This window comes from Uloborus diversus, chromosome 4 (assembly GCF_026930045.1).
Source record: "Uloborus diversus isolate 005 chromosome 4, Udiv.v.3.1, whole genome shotgun sequence".
Lineage (NCBI taxonomy): Eukaryota > Metazoa > Arthropoda > Arachnida > Araneae > Uloboridae > Uloborus > Uloborus diversus.
Genome location: NC_072734.1, coordinates 91,168,350 through 91,193,600, shown reverse-complemented (window position 1 = coordinate 91,193,600; position 25,251 = coordinate 91,168,350).

The window sequence follows — 25,251 nt, the reverse complement described above, 5'->3', positions numbered from 1 at the left end:
CCGCATAATTTCCCTTGCATTTCTCTGGAGATATACGGGCGTATACTAAACTGTTAAGATTAGACAAAAAGAAATTCTGCTCCACACATTAATAAATTTTAACACAAAGATAACAAACAATTTTAAGACAGAGTGAGTTGCAGAAAAATTCAGCCCATTGAAATATGATACAGTGAAAACGGCCTATAAAAGTGAAAAATGTGTTAAATATATCATTGTTTAACCAAACCTTTGGACTATAAAATATTATAAAATGTTCAAATTAATCTTGGGATTTTAAATTACCGATGCTTAATTTGTAAATGAGTTTATGATAACATGTTCGAAAATTGATTTTATAGATAAAACTAAATTCTGACTGTTGAAAATATATTTTGGCAATAACAGCCAGAAGAAAAAATGAAAAGTAAACTAATCGTTTCGTTTTTTTTTCAGCAACAAACTGTTAATATCTTGGAGAAAATGCAATAACCCTTTTTTTTATCTTCTCTCCCATTCATTGACCTATTTGATAAAAATTCTAATTTTGCTGCTACTTTTAAAGCATTGTAGTTCCAAGGGTTTAAACTGGGAAATAGTTTTGGGCATTGATCTCACCCTCCCCCGTAAAGAGCTCTCGATTTTAAAATAAATTTCCAATTCTTGAGTGTGAATCACATGAAGCACATCATGTGGAGCACATGATGTGAGATTTTATTTACCCCCCCCCCCTCCCCTTAAATTTAAAACCGTCACTGCTGCGCACTACTCAAAACGTGGCATTTCTTTCGAATATAATTTTGAGGTTATTCGAATCTTCATTCTCTTTTCTATGTTATTTAACCATGTTATAATATACAGTTTAATTACTGTATTGTTCAGATATACTTCAGTGGTTATGCTAATGATAAAAAATTACTAATAAAAAGCAGTTCATTACTTTTTTAAAACTTTATTTATTAAATACCAGAAGCTCTAATTGTTGTGCAAAGTCAAATGCAGTTTATTTCTGATTCCGTTATTTGGTGGAATATTGTTTGTTGTACTTCACCATTAAAATTCTCAATGTTTCTACTTTGCATTTGAAAAAAATAACAATAGGTATTCAAATTAATGTATCACATGCAGGGCCTGACTCACTCAAAGGGAGGTCCTAGGACCATAATAATTTAGAGTCCCCCTGAAGATAGCAGAATACAATGGTTGATTTACAGGTTTATGGTCGGTCGGAATGCAATTTTGGGATCATTTGTTTCTATCCCAGAACTATGTAAATCATTTATTATGTGCATTATGAATCCCCTTTGAAGCCCCTCACAGTTGTGACTTAGTAAATTTGCTATTGGCAAAATGAATAAAAATTCTCCTTTAAGGAAGTTTATTTCCAGCTGACAAGTCATTATTTTGTTATTATTTTTAAAATACACATATTTCTCGTACAATGGTAATGCTATGCACAATTCTTCAAGTAATATGGTGTCCCTTAGGAAGATGGGGCTCCAGGCTCATGCCCAGCCAGCCTGTGCGAGAATCAGACCCTGATCACATGATTTAGTGTAGGGTTAAAATGTTACGACGGGGAAAAAACTGAAAGTTTTAAAAGAGTTCCTCAGTCCCTAAGTGCCTAAGATGACAAATCCTTAAACGTGGGCATTGAGGAAGCTTAATGTGGTGAATTTTCAAGAGTTTCACGTGAATGGATTAATCAATAAGATTTAATTTACACCACTTCGGTAAGTATTTCAAGCTGAGTTTCACACACGCTGTTGGAATTTTTTTTTCTCCCTGGAAAATTCGGGGAAAATCCTTCACATAAAGAATACTTGAATCGATTATTGATGAAAGGGTATAAGTCACATTTTTTTTAAAAATTGAGTTCGCTGTGGTTTTCCCATGCTTGCTTGTAGAGACATCGACTAATATAGCAGGAAAGTCAATTCTTGTACAACAAAGCACTTTATTTAGGGGTCATATTTTTCGTTTAGTGCAGAAACTGTGTAAGTTCCGGACTTATGCCCTTTCTGCACTAAACGCGAAGGAAGAAATAGTAAGAGGTTATGACAAGATCATAGAAGAACTAGATTTTTTGGCGTAATGAAGTAAAAACAAATAACTCCTTTGATCTAACATAATTTCGATAATAGTCGGTTCGTCAGTTCGGGGGGGGGGGATTCGAAATCACGGAATCCGAATGAAATTCGCTAATTTCTCAGATTTTTTTTTTTTTTACATCACTCTAGGAACTGAGAAACAACTGTATGCTTTCAGTGAGATGTACGCTGGTCAAAGTAAGAACAACACTGCAGGAGACTCTTTCTAGAAATAACACTGAAGAAATTTAGCAAGATTGCTGGCTGATGACTTTCCTCCGATAGGACATTCGCTTGTTCTTTGCGACCGGGATCTTGGGACAGTAAAACGAATGTTCAACAGATACGACAGTTTATAACCATGTGAAATACAATCTCATATAAGTGAAATTTTGAAATTACATCAAGATTCACCGTCGAATCTGTTGAAAGCAATGAATTTTCGTATCGTTGAAAGAAATAACAAATATCGAGATGATTATTCAGTGAAATTTTGAACACAATCATACTAATATGTACATTGAACATGGTGCACAAAACTAGACAAGAGAAGGATAGGAAAAAATATTTCCATGGAGGATGTATTTGATGAATATGAATATAGTTTTATACCCATGTAAAACTTTTGCTTTTAATCTCAGTTTGTTAGTTTTTGTATTTTTTTTTATTTTCTTACGCCAGACTTTATTATTTCACTAAAGCAAGACGAGAAAAAGAGGAAAATACACGATGTATTTCCTTAAGATAATGAATTTATGAATACAGACTTCACTAACTATTTTTGTCATTTTGTAATAGTTTTTTTTTCCTCATAAATCAGTTTGAAACAAATCTGTTTCACTTGATTTACATTTTCATCACCGTAAACTAGCATTTCAAGATATTTATTGCAGAAAGGGCATAAGTTCAAATTATTCTTTGCTTTTTAAATTATTTTCAGTGACAAAATGAAACGTATTTCAAGGTGAGGTAATGATCCTATTTGTAGCTAGATTAGTCATAAAAATTTCCGTAGAATTTAATTCATTTCTAAATGAAATACTCACTTTTTATTGATTTCAGAAAATATGCATTAGTTGGACTTATGCCCTTTCTGAAATAATCGATTCACTTGTTCCAAGCTCTCACGAATTTCTTTGCGTTCGAGAACCCCGAAGATTTTATGCAAGGGGATTGCGCAGCTGGAGACGCGTTGGTAGAAAGACGAAGGAGATCACTTCAGAGATTAACTCCTCCTACTCACAAAATAGTTAGTTGAATCAACTTTTTGAAAACGTTGCCTGCCAACTAATTAGCTGGCGTTTTTTGTTATCTTCACTAGAGAAATCTTAGTTGAATCAACTTTTTTTCTAATAAGCCGAATTTATTCCAGCAGCTGCTCTACAACTTGGTTAATTCTGAATCGAGTTGACTCAACTAGTTTACTCACATGAAGAGTTAACGCTTAGCAATGTCCCGAACAGTTGAACCAACTAAACAGTTAATTCGATATATCGGGATGAGAAGGTAGCGGCACAAGTGCCTGGCTGGGTCAATGTCACGTTAAGGGCGTCTGGAGATTCCTTGAGCTCTTCACTTCTTTATCTGGTTACACAAACTGATAACCGTAAGTATTCAGTAAGTTACCGCCCTATAGCCAGGGCTAAGGCAGAAATACGTGAAATACACCGCCAGCTCAGTCATTTCCAGCCGAGGACTGCAGTTTCGTGCTTATTAGCACTCATCAGCCGGGCATAGGAAAGTGACTGAGCTGGAGATGGAAAACATCTTAAGGAAGTCAATAGTGCCAAACAAACTGGTAGCTAATATAGAATTAGCGCAAACCAGACGAGTGACCGAAACAATGGTTCGGTTCAACTCGAATTTTGAAGGCAAGGCAGGTATATTCAGTAAGTTACCGCCCTATAGCCAGGGCTAAGGCAGAAATACGTGAAATATTCAGTAAGTTACCGTTCTATAGCCAGGGCTAAGGCAGAAATACGTGAAATGTTCGGTCACTCGTCTGGTTTGCGCTAATTCTATATTAGCTACCAGTTTGTTTGGCACTCTTGGCTTCCTTAAGATGTTTTCCATCTCCAGCTCAGTCACTTTCCTATGCCGGGCTGATGAGTGCTAATAAGCACGAAACTGCAGTCCTCGGCTGGAAATGACTGAGCTGGCGGTGTATTTCACGTATTTCTGCCTTAACCCTGGTTATAGGGCGGTAACTTACTGAACATACCTGCCTTGCCTTCAAAATTCGAGTTGAACCGAACCATTGTTTCGGTCACTCGTCTGGTCAGTGCTAATTCTATATTAGCTACCAGTTTGTTTGGCACTCTTGGCTTCCTTAAGAGGTTTTCCATCTCCAGCTCAGTCACTTTCCTATGCCGGGCTGATGAGTGCTAATAAGCACGAAACTGCGGTCCTCGGCTGGAAATAACTGAGCTGGCGGTGTATTTCAGTATTTCTGCCTTAGCCCTGGCTATAGGGCGGTAACTTACTGAATATACCTGCCTTGCCTTCAAAATTCTAGTTGAACCGAACCATTGTTTCGGTCACGCGTCTGGTTTGCGCTAATTCTATATTAGCTACCAGTTTGTTTGGCACTCTTGGCTTCCTTAAGAGGTTTTCCATCTCCAGCTCAGTCACTTTCCTATGCCGGGCTGATGAGTGCTAATAAGCACGAAACTGCAGTCCTCGGCTGGAAATGACTGAGCTGGCGGTGTAATTCACTGATAACCGTAAGCTCGAAAGTTGATTCAATTTAGTTGCCTCGTATGAAAAAGACCTGTAGAATTGGCTATAATTTCTGAAAGTTTTTTTATCTCTTTTTTCATACAAAACTGCTCGAATTTTCTCGGTTCCCTAACATTTTTTTTTTCTTTTTGTATCACTATTAATTTTTATCGAATCGCTGAGGCTATTTTTAATGCTATTTTTATTTCATGCGACTTAAATGTCCACCTCAAAATTGAAAAAGCCATATTGTTTAACATGAATACACTGCTCGACATTGAAAATGCAACACCAAGAAGGAGTGTTCAGAAATTTATGCAAATTTTAGAGTAGACGCACATCACTGAGTTATGTAAATGATGTGAAATAGGCAGCTCTCCGACGCACGTGAAGTAAGATATAATTGAAGGAACTTGCAGAATGGGCAATATTCGTGTCGTTATTTCTGACTGGAGAATAATCGAAGAAATTTTGTTTTTGTTTTGGAGGACAAGTGTAACACGAGAGAATGTCAGACCGCCGTCAGCGAAGGCACTTCTAGCAGATAGACGATTTTACGAGGGGTATGGTGACCGGACTGAGAAGGGGAGGTTGGTCCGTACATCAAATCGCAGCTGATACCCACATGGATGCGAGCACGGTGCATCGGTTGTGCCGAAGACGATTGGAACAACGAAATGTGGCAAGATTGAGGGGTGCAGGGGCAGCCAGAGTGGTTTGAGGCATCTACCGACAAGCTGTAGTAGACCCACAAGTCACTTGTTCCTCGATTCTGCAGCAGGTGCAAGATACCCTGAATGTTCCCGTGTCAACCAGAACCATTTCCCGTCGTTTGGTCACACGTGGTCTGCAATTAAGTTACGCTAGGAAGTCGTCCGCTAAGAAGACTGCGATTGACCCCACAACATAGACAGCAGCGTTTAGTATGCAGCCGGGATAGAGCGACGTGTATGACAGAATGGCGAAATGTCGTGTTCTCAGATGAATCCCGCGTCTGTTTATCCAGTGATAGTCGCCGCATACGTGTGTGGCGTCGACGTGAACATAGATCTATTCCGGCAGAAAATGTGGAACGTCCCACCGCACGACAACGTGGCATAATGGTTTGGGGCACAATTGCGTACAATTCCATATCACCTCTAGTTCGTATTCAGGGCACTATGACGGCCCAACGAAACTTAGATAACGAGCTGCGACCCTTCAGTCCCCAGTTTCAATCCCTTACCTTCAAGGGCTACCTAATGCAATTTTTCAGCAAGATAACGACCAACCACACAGTGCTCGCACTGCCAACATGCTCTCCAAGGCACACAGATGCTTCCCTACCCACCATACTCTCCTGACCTTTCACCAATCGAACATGTGTGGGATGTGATTGAACGCCATTTGTAGACTCTGTGCCTGCCTCGTTCAGAAGACGAACTGTGGCAGATGGTTAAAAGGGAATGGAGAGTCAACCCTCTGGACACCATCCGCACCCTTATTGACTCTATGCCTAGACGTGTTTGTTCGTGTGTCGCTGTCCGCGGTGCTCCTACATCCTACTGAGCCGATGCCGTTCTCGCTCTGTATTCAACCTATCGTTTGAAATTAAGATCATTATTTATTCCCTGCCGTCTCTGTCTTTTTTCCAAATTTCATCACTTTCTGACCACTCTTTCTTGGTGTTGCATTTTCAATGTCGAGCAGTGTATAATGAATCTTAAGATATGTGCGAAAACATTTGGTCTGAGCCACTGCACAAAGAAGTTATTCAGAAACATTAGGAAAAGTACGTGACTTCTGTATATGATCCTCCTTATAATTCCACTTCTCGGGCAATGAGTCACTTTTTTACCTCTCTACTTTAAGAATACTAACACATTACATACGTGTTTGCCATCAAAAGTTTGTTCTGATATGCTTCGTTAGAAGCAAATGCGTTTCTTTTATCAAAAATCACAGAGGATATAATTTTCTCAGTACTATCCTATTTTATTTTTATTTATTTATTTATTTATTTTAAGTTTGAAAACGGAAACGAAACATTTACTCCTTTGTAATTTTTTTCTCTGTGCGTATTTTAATGTAACTTTTCTTTTCATTAAATTGTCGAGTGCCGAAATAAGATAGCATTTTCTTTTACGACTGTACAAAAATTAATGTTTATTTCAATCAAATTTAAATTTAGCAGATTTTTATTTATATTAATGATTAATATGCATTAGTTTAATAAGTGATTCTCAACAATAATATAATATAAAAACTTGGTACTTTGAAGTATACATGCATGCTATTTTTCTAAAACTTGATTATGTTTCGCTACGAAACTACCTTAGTTATGTATAAAATGGAAAAACAAACAACAACAAAGCCCATATTGTTTAAAAGATACTGCATATCGCTATCTGATGCTCACAATTGAGTATTTTTATCAGTGCAAAAGTGCTCAACACACACACACACACACACAAAAAGCGTAAGAGAAACTAGGCCGTCATTTAAAAGGATCAAGAGCATTTTGAGTATCCCTGGTTTTGTAAGAAATCAATTGATTTGAATATATTTGAACGTGGTTCTTGCTGTTTTTCGACATTATATGCCCCGGAAACTTTAAAAATAACGGGCCTGGTCAGATTCAGGCACCTTTATAACTACCAAATATACAGAAATTTAAAAAATGGAATGCAGGACAAGAAATAAAAATCAACCAATCAGACAATGTAAAGACGATAGAAAAAACATGCGATATTGTATTTGAAGAACAGCATTTTTAATGTTTAAGAATGTAAGAATGTATCTAATGTAATTTTCTTAGGCAGGAAATATATATATATATATATATATATATATATATATATATATATATATATATATATATATATATATATATATATATATATACATATATATATATATATATATATATATATATATATATATATATATATATATATATATATATATGAAATTAAAAAAATATTTTTAATGTAATGAAAGATGACGGATACAGGGACGAAAGTAGTAGAGGAATATATACTTGTGTTAGTCTTTTTATAAGAAAATTATAACTTTTTAAGGTTATGGTTCTAGCAATAGAGTGTCAAAGTTTCCCATATCTAGGCATTTTATGCGAGAATACGTATTTCAATCTGAGAGCAGTTATACGAGTTAGATTGTTTCAGGCGATAGGACTTCGAAATTAGGGACAACCTTCTTTTCAAGGAGAGAATGCTAAAGAATTATTGCCATCTTCGTGTGTTGCTTCTAGTCTCACAGGAAATAGAATTTCTTGGCAGCGTGGAACATGTCGTAAATCCTTTGGAACAGTCAAGTAGAAAATAGCTTTTTCATACTCCTGTTTATAGGCTACAAGTAACATAAAGTCTTAACTACTGTATCCACCGTAATTCACATCTAAGTCGTTCCTTAGGTGCCTTAATCTTTTGCATCTGTTCTTATATGCTTAGGCTATGAAATACAGATAAAAACATCCTGAATCCTAAAGCCTTATGGTACTTGTATAACTGAATATATAAACTATGATTTTGGAAAAGTATAAACTAGTATCCTAAAGTAGTTATTTATCAAGAAAAAAGTTAAAACTGAACTACGCCATCGCTGCACGAATTGGAAACAATAATAAAAAAAATGCTGACACATTTTTCAGGGTTGCAAGGAATCTCTTCTCTAATTCAAGAAGTGCGAACAATATCGGACAAAAGCTCTGAACGCGAGCCACACAATTTTTTGAACACATGCGCATTTATAACGTTTCTAGTTATTAATAATAGTTATTATTATTCGGGAGTTTTAGCACAGATGTATTTATTTAAATATTACTTACATAAGTGTTTAAAAAGTAATGTCAATATGAAGCAGTATCATCTCCTTTTCTAAATTTTGTTAAAAATCGAGTCTAACTTCCTGCTTTTAGCATAAGACTAATAGCAGACACGGTATAATGGGTTCAGTAATTAGGCATAGATTAAGGTTAATTTGAGGTTAATTCCTGTCATTTAATTTCGAGAGAAATGTTAAGGTACGTGTGTAGGAGCCGGAGTGTTGACTGTTATATCTTTGAAACTTGTACTAATAATAAAGAATAGCATAATACGTTTTTTAGATTTAATATTAATACAGATGAAATAAATGAGTAGTATCTTGAAGCATAAAAAATCAAACTCACAAAAGAAAAAAGGAAAAATGTACGCTGTTTTTGCGTAAAATGTTCAAAACGTTCAAACTAGACAGCTAAACAAATTATTAACACATTGTTTAGATAGCCTTAACGTTATGAGTATGTTTTAAGTTATGAAATCTCATTTGAAAAATTATGTCAAAACAAGTTGAAAACTAATGATTAATCAAATATCATTCATTCAAATAACATATAGATTCCAGTACAGCGGCGAATTTACCATGGAAAATGTTGAAATTCACGTGGGATCTAAACGACATGAAATCCCCAAACGGATAGTTATTGCATAAAAAAATTTCATTACGTTGGATAAGTTCTCTCCCCCCCCCCCCCTAACTCTCGAATATGCATTGCATCAAGATTCTAAATGTGTAAACCTACCACTGTTTAAGTACATTATTTACATTATTTTTTATAATTTATTTTGGGATTATTTATATTTTTATTATTAGATTTTTCTTTTCAAAATTTCTCGTTTGAAAAATTTGAAAATTTCCTCCAAAAACAACTCAAATTTACCCATTTTCTAAATTTTTTCTTTTCATGCCCATGATGTACAGCTCTATTGATCTTATTTCTCAAGTTCGAATATGAAAAGTTTTGGGTGTTTCATACAACCATTCACAGAACGTGCTAGGATACTTTATATATATATATATATATATAATTTTTAAAAGTTGTGATATCTATGTATCTATCCAACTGTGTCATTGCTACTCCTGGTGAACGACAGAAAACTGAACATTAAAACAGGTATCGAGAGATTCGTAGTTTTTCAGAAGTCATGTTTGTGTAGTTTTTATTAATTAAAACCTCAATTCTCAAGGTCGTTTCTGCCGCCCGAAGAAAAGCACACTGTCCCGAAATCTGGGACTTAGCTAAATAATACCCTCGGCTGGACTTTGGTGCTTGTCTACCCCCTGAAAAACAAGGATCTCATTTTGAGTTGCTTATATTTTCTTTTTTTCTGTTTAAAGCGGGGAAAAAAGGAATGTTTCGTGTTCATGGTAAATAGGAGGAGCGCGGAGGATTGGGAACGGAATGGTTCCAGAAGTGCGTGGCGCCGAAAATTAGAGTACTGCTCCCTAATTAATGAACCTCCACATTTGGCAAGAAACGCGGAACTCACTGAAGTACACCGCCGAAGGCAGTGTTCCCCAATCTGCAGCAGTACCTTTGACGCAGCACTCAAATGTACCTTTAAAATTTCAGAAAATAATCAAAGTTACCAACTTTCTTGAATTTCATATTTTTTTGTCTCACCGTGCACCACCCTCCCCTAATTTAATGGTCAAGAAACCTGTAAACATTAAACCTATTAACACTAGTAAATAGTCAGCACTCACTATTACTCTAACGTATTTTTTGTAGTTCTCTGCTCAAAAAATTCTCCACTCCATTCACATAACTACTTTCTGACACTCTCAGTAGTTCTCTATTCAAACATTCTCGAAACGTTTTGAAAAGTCTTTTATGCAAACATCTTTGATGTAACCAAGATGAAACAGTCCGAACAATGTTTCATCGAAATATTGTTATTATTATAATGTTAAAAGTAGTATAAACTTGATGACTTCTCTCTTTAGAACGGTCCTGCGGTGCCTCTTTCAACATAATATTCCGAAAAGTTACAAGATATGAATATTAACAAGTTTTACATCAATTCATTCATTTTGAATTCTGTGCGTGTGATACTTTCTTATTAGTACGTTTCTAGCTTAGTTCTGAAAGGTGTGACTGCATATATTTTCTAATGTGTTACTTAAGAATTCTGGATGCATTTATGAGATCTCATTCACCGTCAACCAATGATATAATCCAAATATTTCATATTTCGATTCTGAATCTTAATGTCGAAAATTAATTTAAAGTGTATTGTGTTCAAACATTCTTGCTGTAGTTGCTTAAAGGCACTCTGTTGACTTGACAAAATTGAAATATTGTGTGACGAACGATAATTTTAAAATCATTTTGGCTTCCCCATTAATTACAATTCGTAGCACTGCGTCAAAGTTTATTTCTTTCTTTCTACTGGGGCTACGTTAGGCCTTTAGCATTTAGCAGACTTAATGCGATCCTCCGATAGAAAATCCAGTCTTTCATGTGCCACCACTAAGACGCGTATGTTGATGGCACGAATTATTTTGACGCCCAGTTTCCACCACGTGGAAGCACCTGGGGTCTCTTTAATGTGAACCTGCACTGAAATTTAATTTTGCCGAGGGAATTTAAAGCTAAACGAATACCCAAGGGATCTTTTACACGTTGCATAATCATGCGGCATGGGCGCTGATGATTTTCTGCACCTTGAAAATCCACCGACTGGCCACTTCAGGTCAGAACCGGGAACTACGCCGCAGAAGGCCAATGCCTTACCACCACGACACCTAGTCGACACTGCGTCAAAATTGAAGTGCAAATAGTGGGCGAAATGAGATATAGAGTTAATATTTTGAAAATTCAAATTAAAAAAAAGAAATTAGATGAAAAAATATAAAATATAATTTTTTATGTGGTCTCAATGTGTAATCATTCTTATTCAGGGAAATTACAAGCATCAAAAAAGAATTCGAACGCAAAAAATGTGACATCAGTACGGCCAATGTTCCCTCATATGTGAATCGCATTATTATGTGACATATATCACTTTACACTAACGGTTTTTAGGGGTTATATAGCAGATAAATAAATTTGATTTGTTTCTCTCAAATTGTATCAGTTTTCATAGAATGTCTATTGTATAATAGCAAAACATTTCTGTTTCTTGCAATATCAATAAAAAGTATACATTCATACTGTTTTTCTTTTTTATTTCCTTGCTCCAGTAATTGCTGTAATAAGTGTTCTTCTGGAAAATCGATGTGTTCCCATCCTCATTTTCCTCACGGTTCCTTAAAATTCTGAACTTTAATATCTCGGTAACTGTTTTTCGTACGAATGTCAATTCTTTTTTGTTCGAAATGTAATCATATAGTGATATGAATGGAAAGGGTTGGACATAGGGACCAAATTAAAAGTTAGATTTCTTATGTTTTCACTAAATTCGTTTTCCGCTTCAGACTTTCAGTTTAGGGAAACGCTAACTTGACACAAAGAACTTGAAGGGACTGCAACTTCTTTTCGTTCCAGAGGGAATTTCGCTGGAATGGAATTGAAGCAATGTAATGTAAATGAAATCGGGACTGAAAATTTATTTCGTTGAAATAGATTTTTCGTTATATGGATTTTCCTTTGTAACGGAATTTCACTGTATTAATTAAGTCTTTCATTTTGACTATTTTGCAATTTAAAGTATGTACCTAGGACTAACGGTTGCGCAAATAGAGGTTTCGCAGGGTAAACTGTGACAAGCTGTGTATTGATGGGGTCGTTTCCAAAATTCTAAAAATATTATTTTCTGAAAGAGCATGTTTAAAACCATTGTTGACTATTTTTTAAGCTTAATATTCAAAAAAAAAAAAAACTTAAATCGGTGCGCTTTCATTGTTTACGTTTCTGTCGTGTGGCATCTCAAATGATGAAATACCATTCATTGTTGCCATCCACAGAGCAAAATATTTAATTCGCATCTTTACTCATGTGTATTGGCAACGATATGGTTGACAGCAAGCGTAGTACGCAATATTTAATTCGCTTCTTGATTATCATAACGTGGAATCGCAGCAGACAGATGCGCCAAAAGTGTATTTATTGTGACGTCATAAAGACCACTCCTAGTTTGAAAAATAGCACATTTAAAAAAAAATTAAAAATAATTGTTGGGAAAATAAAAGCGTTTTCTGGGTACATGTTATTCTTTTTTGCTTATTCTATCGATTTCAATGACTAAAAGTAGTATTTTTGACCGAAGGAAACAACCACATTCTTTCTCTTTTTCTTTCTATCTCTCTCGCACTTTTAAATATTTCTTGTCGAAAAAAGATATTAAATACATAATGACTATTGAAAAACTTTTTTCTTTTTCGCTTTTTAGCTATACGTATGTTAAATTATTTATTTATACACATTCTTTTTTCATTCCATTATTTATGACTTAACTTTATTTTACGAATCATGCCGTGGACAGGTAAACAGCAGTGTCTACAGAATTGAGTTTTCGAGATTATTTAAAGAAATATTCCGAGTCACAACTGACTACAACTGTATTTATGTCGAGGACTGCATACTAAGTGCCTTGCCTCCATTATTTTATATACCGACAGATGGCAGCACCATCACCGGATCGAACAGTTAATGAGAATTTAGAACTAGTCCAGGAGCTAATAGCTACCTAGTACTAGCGCCCCCAGAGGTATCGTTTCACTTGGAGGACATTGAGACCACGAGCATATTTAACGTCGCCCAGTCCCCTTTAATGACGACGGTGGGTCTTCGACCATCGAGTTTCGAACCCAGGACCCTCCGGCCCCGAATCCGACACTCTACCGATCGGGCTACCACGGCCCCATTTAAAGAAATAAGTGTGAGGTTCAATACTAACAACTATACTCTTTTTTCGCTCCTTTTTTTTTCCAGCAAAACCAATCAAGCAAGCTTGTACAATAAAGTTAACATCCAATAGATGACAAAAATGCGAAAAAAAAAAAAAAAATGAAAATTTAGTTACTTCCCTTTACCTGCCCACGGCAGTCTTGGTTAAAATTTCATTTTATAAAACTAGATCACTACTCTAAAACATGCTTGAAACTTCTGATCGATGCAATATTTTACCGGCGATGCTTTAAAGTCATTTTCAATACTGAGGCTAATAAATTTTCAGAGAGAAAAAATAAATAATAGCAAACATATAATGGCGTATTATATATATATATATATATATATATATATATATATATATATATATATATATATATATATATATAAGTAAAATAAATAAATAAAATAAAATAAAAAAAATTATTTGAATTCTGAAATTTTGAATTCAAATTATGTTTTTCGCAACTACGAGCTGCGACAGGACCCTACTCATTGGAGTTATTGTTTCTAGAAACGGCTCCTGTGCCCCCGAGCCTGCCCCACCTCTTGAGCGGTTACGTGTGTATTAGTTGTGTATGTGTAGGCTTGTGTGTGTGCGTAGACCTGTGTGTATGCTCGTTGGCGTGTGTGTAGTATATGTGTGTATGTGTGTGCGTGTGTATGTGTATGAGCGTGCGTGTGTATGTGTGTGGGACATTGACACCACCGACCAGGAGAAGCGAATTCCGGTGAACAGTGCAGCACCGGAGGAGCCGCGCCTGCAGAGGACGGTGGGGTTGAAAAAGGAACCAAACATCAAGGACGGTCAAATAATAACAATTAGCAATCGTGATTTCTCAAAAAAAAAAAAAAAAAAAAAACTTTCAAATCAGATAAATTCTGCGTTATACACTCTGAGACATTGATTTGTGTTTTTTTACAGAGAGCATTTATGAGTTATTTCGGCAATCGAAATATTTTGGGCGGAATTTTTTGTGTAACGCACGTTTTAGTAAAGGTGCCACATGGAGGACTTATAAAATTTTGTTACCCCAGCTTGTCGTGCTGCATAGAAGGAAAAAAGGAAAACTCCCATCTGACCGGCACATAAATGAGGGTAACAAAACATGTCACAGTCACTACAGTTACAAAATCTGATTTGGTGTTGAAACGCTGTACATGCAAACCGTTTTTTGTGCGATGGATAGGGACCTTATAAAAAAATCGTTTAAAACTTCACGAATAGCAAAAAAAAAAAAAGCTTTCGCAGCAAACATTACTGCTAAATCGCACAAAAAGAGGTTTGATTGTATATTGTTTTCTGATATTCCAATGTGCCAAAATATTGCCGAGCTAGTTTGTTGTCGACTTCCCCCAAGCCAGCAATCATTTTGCGAGTACGCATTGTAGATTTGATTTTTCGTTGGCAACCGGCTAGATGTGTTTTCTAGAGAGTTCATTTGAATGGAGAGCCGTGGTAGCCCGATCGGTAGAGTGTCGGATTCGGGGCCGGAGGGTCCTGAGTTCGAACCTCGATGGTCGAAGACCCACCGTCGTCATTAAAGGGGACTGGGCGACGTTAAATATGCTCGTGGTCTCAATGTCCTCCAAGTGAAACGATACCTCTGGGGGTGCTAGCACCAGGTAGCTATTAGCTCCTGGACTAGTTCTAAATTCACATTAACTGTTCGAACCGGTGATGGTGCTGCCATCTATCGGTATATAAAATAATGGAGGCAAGGCACTTAGTATGCAGTCCTCGACATAAATACAGTTGTAGTCAGTTGTGACTCTGAATAGGAATAGGCATTTGAATGGACGTTGCTGCGGCACTAGTAAGCAAATTCCAAATAAATGTTGTAAAAGAATAGTGACTGGTTGACGGGATAGAAAGTTTGTTCTATTCCTATTTTGTTAAATGTGTTGTTGTAACTGCATAAACATATGCACGTTCCAGTTAAGCTTATCAGATTTCTGCAGAAAAAAGCTCTCTCGAACAAAGATATTAAGAAATTATTGCGACAATGAACGGAATAAATAGTGTGAAATCTGAGCACAAAAATTTAACGTACATGGGATTTTCATGAGAAACATAGAACTCGTCAAAGTAATCAAGATGAATGGGACAGATGACAGTTACAGCTGACTAGTACACCACTTAATGTCTTTTAGAAAATCTTCTGGTTGAACTCGTGTTTAATCATGATAATCTTATGTTAGATGCTGCAAGATTGATAACCAACATTTTCCCCAAAAACACATCAAAAGGACACATTCATTTTCTTGATCTTGCTACGGGTGCCATTATTCTATTTTATTATCGAAAAAACGTACGCGTGCTATTTTCAATTCAAGAATGATGTGAGTGAATCTATAGAAGAGTATTTTGATCAACTCAACAATATGAATGGCTTAAAGTAAGTAATGTTTGAAATATCCGTCTAAAATTAAGCATTTATTATGGGGGCGGGGGATATTTTTAGCTCTTGTGAGTTTAACTTAGACCAATCAGCATCCTCACCAGTAAAAAGTCAACAGATATTCTTATTTTGAAACGACTCCGCCGTATTACTGACGTCTTTCAAATCGCGTTTCTGGTTAGAAATGACCTGAGCAACTGTCGTTGGTTCATTCCTAGGTTTGGTTTTAAACGAAACTACAGCATGAACCACATATATAAGTTTCGATCAAACTTTCTCTTATAAATATTTCATTCATTATTGCGTAGTTTATTGATTTTTAAATTACTAAACGGTTTGCTTTTATGATAAGTTTAGTTTGAGTATAAAATTTTCTGCAGCATAAATTCCTGAACTCACCAGGACATTTAATGGCTTGCTATAAGCTGATCATTCAATAGAAATCGATTTTTTTTTATCGTATTGAACAATTACCGTATTTACATGCAAATGAAAACGCATGCATATGAATGAATTAGTTTCAAAAGCTGCTCTATCGTATTCTTTTTATGTCTCTTATCCAAAGTAATGCATTATTTCTATGCCATTTATTATTTTTACTTAAAATGTTCTGAGTTTTTGGAAAATATACCTGTGAGTAATTGGAATTGCAAATTTGCCCCTTGAAACAGTTTTGTCAAATGTGCTCAGTTTAATGAGGCCATAAAGTACACGCTTTCTATTTATTTGATATTTCAATCGGTGAGTGCAAAAACTGCGTAAATCAAGAATTTCAATTTTTTCAGGAGAGAGATAATGCGCCATAACTCATTCAAATTTTCAAATAATCGGACAATGTTTTTTAATCCGTCACAACATCCATTTGTGTTACTGGCATGTAAAATTTACGTAGTTTCTATTGAAATTGGGTTCAGGAAAATTAAAATTTTACTTTGGACTTACGCTGTTTTTGCACTCAACTGGTTTTTAGAATTGGAGAAAAAATATCAAGTATTCGAAGTTTATATTTACTCATAGTAACGGTTTCTTTTACCATTATAAAATAAAGAAATTAAAAAAGCTATCAAGCTCTTACATTAGGTCAATTTTAACAATATATCTTGGGATTGCAATACCGGACCGAAAATTCAATACTGGTATTCCGCATTTTTAAAACGTGATATCGGAATACCGGAATTTTAAAATTTTCGAAAGATGTTTGAAAACGTATTGTTTCGTCGCCACATTTCATAGTTCTGTACTAAAATTGCACTATTTATGAAAACGTATTGTGAACGAATGTAAAATGAAGGAACAAATGTCATAATAAAAAATCAATAATAGTAAAAAATACAATGCATATATTTAATTGACTCTAAGCCTACAACTCATTTAGTGCTCAACTTTCCAACTGTTAAAAGTAGGTACTCTTTCTTATTTCACGCAGGTCTGTGCTACTGTTAGCAATGCGCGTTACACCACCCCCTCTAATTGTCTAGAAGTATTTCCTCTTCAAATAATTCGGTCTCTTGCGTGTTATTTAAAAAAAAAACACTTTTGTGTGTGTGTGTGTGTGTTTGTGTATTGTGTGTGTTATCATTTTTTTTAAAGATTTGTAGCTATTTGTAATTTCTTTCGGAGAAACGATATTCCAATATTAAGATCATTTTCTCGTGAGCAGAAGAGGATTGTGCTTGATTTTTATTGTTAGCCCTTTCGTTTGAAATTTACGATAAACTCGACTAAATTTAATCTTGTTAGTTTCTCTTATTCGTTTTCGCGTTCTTTTCAAAATCCTTTACAATTACAATTATGAAAATATGTTTCAAATGATTATGCTTAACCTCTATGCAAAATTTTAAGGCATTTTATATAATTTTTAAATATTAACTTGCAAGTATAAAGCGAGACATGACAACAAACCAATATCGGTAACAACAATTACCTTTTGTTTTTCTAACAAAAGAAAGTTTTTTTGCCAAAATTCAGTACCGTTGAGACAAATAAAGAAAATATCATAATTTTTTTCTTCAATTGATGGTTGGTATAAATTATTCGTAGAACAAACATGCTCGAAATTAATTTTACAAAAGGAAAAGTGAGTGATCAGGGAAACTGAAAACAAAAACATGATGCACAAAAATGCGATTCATCTCGCCTTTTAAAGTAATGAAAACATCATTTTGCAATCTTTCTGCTACTTTTAAATAATGTTCTCCTAAATCGTGATTTTGAAGCCAAATTTTTACTTTAATAAATTTATTTTGGTTCTGTATCATTGAAAATGAAATGTATCTTTAAAATATAAGTAGATACTTAATTAATTAAATTGAAAATTCTATAACTAAAACTATTTATTACTTTCACCTAATACCGAAAATACCTGTATTTTACCTGAGCAAATACCGGTATTTCGAAATTTCAAAATTGCTTGAAATATCGGTATTCGGTATACCGGTATTGCAATCGCTACATACATCGTTATAAAAAAATACAAAATCCTAAGAAATCAGAAATTAAAAAACCCTTTTAAAGCTTAGCACGTTGAAAATTGAGCATCTTTATATCTTCTTTTATTTTTTTTCGTATTTTTATTTCTTTTCTTTTAAAAATAATGGAAAAGCTAATAGAATTTGCTGCTTGTTGATATAATTTGTATTTTGACTTTGCATTTTTGATTTGGAAAACTACGCAGTCTATTAGTTGTCTAAGAATTCTATTGTTTCGAAAGTTACACAAGTTTGAAGAAATGCAAAAATACTTGCTTTTGCTTTTGACCAGCGTTTCAAAATAAAACCAATTAGGCTTTTAAACTGAAACATACTTATTTTACTACAGTGCTTTTTTTTTTTTTTCATTTTCAACATGCCTAGAGAAATAAAAAAATGTTCACTAAGTCAAAGTTTCTGGAAGGAACATTGAATTAATGAATACTACTAGAACGAAACGTCAGTTCCAGGTTTATTCACATCCTAATAGTAAACTAAAAGTTCCATCGCATAATTATGTTTTGAGATCTGATCGAAAGAATTTTACTCTAAGGTTTTCCATGCACACTCTAAAAATACCCAGAAATAAGAGAATAATATTTCTTAACCTATTTTTCATTTAAGAAAGTTAAATCGCCCATTTGTCGCACGCAATACAAGCTGCTTTGACACTTATATTGATTATATATCTCGCAAACTGAAGCTATACGTACTTAGTATACATTATTAGGAAAAAAACTGAAATTATGTCATTAGTCATTATTTATTTTTAAAATTCATATTTGTGGCACAAATTGTAAAAACATTGTTTCAAGAAAAACTATTGAAGCAAGGGAAATAAGGATCACACCTAAAAAAACTACATTATCGCGTTGTTGATTTTTTTAAAAACTTAATGGAATGTTACTTTAAAACTTATTTAACGCAACACTGGAAAAACTAACGATGCTTAAAAAATCGACAAAATAACGCAGTTAAAAGCTGTGAAGATATTAAAAAACACTTTGACAGAATGCTGCGTCGGATACATCTCTCTTTTAGTATGCTTAGAGGGGGAAAAAGAGAAAGAATAATGGAAAACTAAGAGATATGCTCTATTATTTTCAATTTTTGAAGGAAAATACGTTCAAAATTACATTAGAAAGATGTGGAAGCATAAAAAAGTTTTGCTTTCTTGGAAAACAGAGAGAAGATAAAATCAACACATAGGTTGAAGCAGCAAATACTTTATAATTTTTACATTTTAGAAAAATCCAAAGTTCAACATTAAATTTTAAAAAATCCTTAAAAAAGATTGCATAAAATGTTTTTAAATTTTTGTTCAAAAGCAGTAGAGGGAGTTTGAGTTTATGAAAGAGCTGTTCAGAGAGTTAAAAGAACTCATAACCACGTACACATACGGTGCAACCACTAAAACATTCTTAAGCTAATTTTAGCAATTTTACGCAAATGTAACGTATATAAAACCACAATCGTTTTGACTTCACCACCCCGAAAAGAAATTAAAGTACATTTACAGTTAGTTAATTGCAAATTTATCAATTTCTAGCACTTATGAAAGGGTTACTCGTACCTCGAAAACAGATGTGTTGGAGAGGGAGGAGGGGGGCTTCAAAACAAAGGCGATATGGTCTGCTCGGAGGCCATTAGAAAAATGAGGTGAATAGGGGAGTCATGAGCCTTGTTTAGAGGGCCCTGGTTCATTTGTTTTAAACCGGTAAATCTTTTAGAAAACAAATATGTAAATACGGCTAGCACGGTTAACGAGCTGATGTGTGCATCACATGACTTTCTTTTACACCAACTTAATGTCATTTCCCCATTATTAGCAATTTTAATGCACTGTAAAAAAATTCCGAAACATTACTGAGTATATCCGTGTAACGTTTCGGGATTTTTATGGTTTTTATCCACTTCCTGGAAAAGTAAAGTATCCGTGTCAAAAAAAAATCCTGAATTGCTACGGATCGAGCGTATGCAGGCTTCTAACTATTATAAAAAACATTTTTAGCTCCCAGTTTAAAGATTAAATGAGCGTATTTATAAAGTATATCCGTTTTAGTTCGACTGGGACCCGGCAAGACCGTTAAGGCGTCCAAAGAGTGCAAATCACTCTATGGACTACGTAGCTGTGCAAGAATTGCAGACGAGTAAAATTCTTGATACTTACTTGCAGTTCTGTCTTAACTTTGGCCGTGTATGAAATACTGCTTCTGGAGTTTTCCTCGAAATGCAGTGATTTGTTTCCTCTAGGATTCTAGAGATACGACTGGCTTTAAACGGAAAGGGTTCTGAATATTTTGGAGCTTCCAGGATAATTTCAGTAAGGCTACTGAATATCAGCAATAACGTTCCAGGTTTCTGTTAGATATGTTACTGAAAGAAATTGGGCACATCAGCTGCCCATTATTTTCCAGGAACGTTTCTGAATCGTTTTCACAGTGTGTGATTCAATAGTTAACTCTCTTAATATCACCAACAGTGGCCAAATTAAAACAAGATTTTAAAAAAAATTATCACCAAATTTGTCACCGAAATAGTGACAAAACTTGGCGTTCAAAAGACTGGCGATATATCGCCAAGTGTCCGCCAAATTATAACACTACTTGACTTTACATCGAAATTAACAATGATTTCTCCCAAAAAAGGGGCAAAAGCCCCTCTTTAGGAACACCTGATTGCAACCAAAATAGGAGGTGCACAACTAGACTCCACTAGGAGTCTACGTTCCAAATTTCAACTTTCTAGGACATACCGTTCTTGAGTTATGCGACATACATCCGCACATACGCACATACATACGTACATACGGACGTCACGAGAAAATTCGTTGTAATTAACTCTGGGATTGTCAAAATGGATATTTCGGGGATCTATACGTTCTAAAGCACTTATCCGCGTGTGATCGGGCCGAAAAAAAAAATATTTATTCGGGGGTAAGCAAAATAGAAATTAATGCCGATTTTTGAGTGAAAAATTTTCGCGAATATAATACTTCCTTTTTTGTAAAAGGAAGTAAAAATAGTTGGCTATTTTTGACGGAATCTATAACACATGTATAAAGAGAAAAAAAATTATGTATCAGAACCAACTTTACAAGCGCAAAATACAGATCACGCTGTAGAGTGCTCTCCCCCCTACACTATTTTCCCAAAGAACAAGTGTTTTAGACTCTTATATTTTAAATAATAATCACAGACATGTGGTTTGAAAAATCGGAAAAAGCATTAGAAGAAAATAATACTTGTAACTAGTCCTTTAATGGAGAATTTAAAACTAGTATTGCTAAGACAGTACTTCTTACATGACTCTTTTTTTAGAAGAAAGAAGAGCAGAACAAGTGATTAAACTAAAACTGTTAAACTCAGAAAAAGAAATCAGTTATAGCTTGCATTTTTTATATTAGGTTATTGCATTAATTTTTGGAAATAATCCTAGGTAAAAAAGGATATTAAATTTTACAGAAGTATTAAACTTTAAAATCATGCGGTGCGTATCACTTTTTCCTAAAAGCTTTTTTCGATAAATGATAAAAATAAAGACATGAAATAAAACCCCATTTTAGATTGTTTCTTTAAAATTGCTAAAAAAAAAGACGGGTCAAGAAAGGAAATAAACTACTTGAATAAATTTTAAAAAATAAAAATTTGAAAATACTCTAATGTGATACGTGTAATTTATTACTCTAAACGGGGTTCAATGAGTTTTCAAAGAACTATACGATTCAGTAATATTTCAGAGGAGTGATCATCTCTATTTAGTCTTATTCCTATGCGTCTCTTTTTGATGTGAGTAATATTTCATTCATTTTTGAACAGTTAAGAGAAACTTAAAATGCAACTCCCGGGGAGAAATAGTTTGAAAATCCGCATCTACTATGTGATTGGCTTTTCCAAAAGGAATTTTAAATGCAGAAGTTGAATAAATTTCTTTTATTTAAATGTTTTGAGGCTACTATTCTTCAAATGAAAAGTGTTGAACAATAGAATACATCTGAGGAATGAAGATTTTTTCATCCCCAAACCAAAAGCACCATCAATAAAATAATCACGTCGAGAAAAAAAAAGGAGGAAACAATGTGAAGTTTCTGAATTGTATTCCTTTAGTTTTTTGTTATATGTGTAAAAATGGAAAAAATATATATTTGCTCATTTAACATTGATGAAAGTCATTAAGTGGTAAGAAGGTCAGAATCAATTGAATAATCACGAAAATTAAAACCGTGTTATTTTCCAGGCAAAAGAAAGAGTTGCAAACGGTTTTATTCTTGATGCATATGATGATAGAGGTATCTTTCTTGTAATTATTTATTTTAATATTAAGACTTTTTACAGGCAATGAAAAAATGAGACATTATGAAATAAACGATTTTCTATTTCAGTATCATCTTCTTAAAAACTTTAACCTTTGCACTTCATTTTGTAAAAAAAAAAAAAACATTTTTAAAACTGCTCAACATTTTTTTTTTGTCTTACGTTAGTATTCCCTTATACAGGGCGCGTTATGAAAGTGATAAGCCTGTTCTTTTCTGTCGTGTCTTCTCATCGCAGCGTGCTGCAACTGATTTGAAAAAATAGCACGGCGTCTGCTCTTCCGATGGTGACCGAGCTCAGTCCCCTCCTACCAGTCAGAAAATTGTACCCCCATTGGAACCATGTTTTTGCATTTTGTAACACGGGATAGAATGTTCTCATTACTCTCTCAATGTTTTTCATTAAGCTCTTTCTTCAAGAGAGTACACACAAAAAATCACAAGAAACCGGTCATTATTTTAGTTGGAATGGGGCACCCCAGAGGTCTTGCTTCAGACCAGTTTCGGTTTTTCCATTGATACGTTTCACACGAGATCTTCTGCATTAGGCAAATCTTCGGTTACTACTGCTTGAATGGCACATAATGGAATGCTCATAGAGCCAGTGATATTTAAACGACGGACCGATTTTAAAATATAGCCCATAAGTATCATGTTGTTGTCAGTTCTGCCCGTTGTGGGGCGCTCAGACCGGAGATCCTTGGTGACGTCCGCCCGGCCGTCTTTGAATGACTTGTGCCATTTCCCGACTTAGGTTTTTTTCAAACAGTTGTCTCAGAAAGTCTGTTGAAGCTTGTGGCACGTTTCTGTAACATTCTTGTTCAGCAGGATGCAAAACTTGCAAAGCCTATATAGTCATTCGAGTGATTCCAAAACCACACCCCGTGTTGCTAAGTTAAATAACAGGTTCCACGTAAAAGGATTTCTTGAAGATCTGGCTGGTGGAGGTGAACTAAGTTCGGTTGCCATTGCAGGACAGACCTTCCATTACATTTTCCCGCCAGTTAGAGCACGCTGCATTGAAAAGTCACGTCAAAAAGGAAAAAAAAAACATGCTCATTTTTTCCATGACGCAATCTATGCATTCGAAATAAGCGTTTCATTAAAATACTACCTACATAAAATGTAAAACCACCTGTACGAGATACAGAATGAGGCGAGAGAATTTCCCCCTTTTTTTTAATTGGGCCCGCAAAAAATGTGAAGCATCACAGAGTGGTGGGGAGAGGCTAACGGAAAGGTCCTTATATATGGGAAGTTTTGTTACATCATACTTTGGTCGAGACAGCATCGCGCTTCTACTGTGGAGGCGTATTTTTCTAACAGCCGCTCGATCGGAATGGGTACTTAAAATGGCTAACACGCTCCCCTGATTTAGCCCCTGTGACTATTTCCTGTGAGGTTATCAAAAGTTGCAGTTTTATAACGATCGTCTACGAACCCTGGAGGACCTGAGAAACCACATCTGATTCGAAACTGCCAATATACTTGTCGACATGCTCCGAAGAATTGACCAAAACTTCGACTGAATCAGTGTATTGACAATGGAGGTTGTAGTTCCTTTATGGAACCTATGCTCGCTGAGACTTGTAAATGGTAATTGATCATTCAGACATAATAATAATAAAATTTACTATTCTAATTACTACATTAACTATATACAAGACAGAGCGTGTCGCCAATGCGCAAATCTCTGGAGTCCGTTTCGATCTGCTCTCCTCTGAAAGAAAGTTTTCCCCAGTGACGTCGGTGGCTCTGATGTCATTACGATTGCGAAGATCGATAAGTTCGATACACTACAGAGGGCAACACTTAGGGGCCATTCATTAATTACGTAAGGATGATTATGGCAATGTTTGACTCCATGTAAGGGTTCGAAGGGTTCGTAAGATTTTTCAAACCCCACCTCCCTAATCTAACATAAGATTCCATTTCGTTTTTCAAATAATAAAAGAACGAATCTTACATCACTGGAATCCAGGGGCGGCATTTCAACATTTCATTTGGGGGGTCGAGTTTTTTAAACATGAATTTTCTCAATATGGAATAAAATACCAGTACATTTTTTTAAGTAAGGTGATTAAAGAAATTCAAATTTTAATTTCCAAGCTTTTAATTTATTTTATAGTAAACTGTAACGGAAAAGATCTTGATACTGCCGTTTCTAAAGTAAATTTTTAATGTTCGATTTTTGGAATCCAGAAAAAAAAAAGGAAATCTTGGTACTATATTCCGTCAATGTCCAGTGGCATGCTCTTGGCAGTATAGCTGAAGATGAAAGTCTTGCTTGTCCCATCATGCACCCAAAAAAAAAAAAAAAAAAATCTCTAACCTTCTGAGACACGAAAATGATCTTTCACAGTTAGCTGAGTTGATTGGAATTGGTGAAAAATAATTGAAGCTACAAAGTTATGTTAGAAAATGCATCTTTAAAAATTTTCTCTTAAAAAAAACCATGCAAGTTTAAAATTTGTGCTCTAGTCTTCATTTTTCATCATTGAAGTACACTGGCTCTTCACAAAACAATTCTTTTTGCTCCGTTCAACAACTTTTACATGTAACTGAAATATTTTATTTATCTTGTTCAATAACCTGCACATATAATATTGAACTAAGAATTATCACTAAA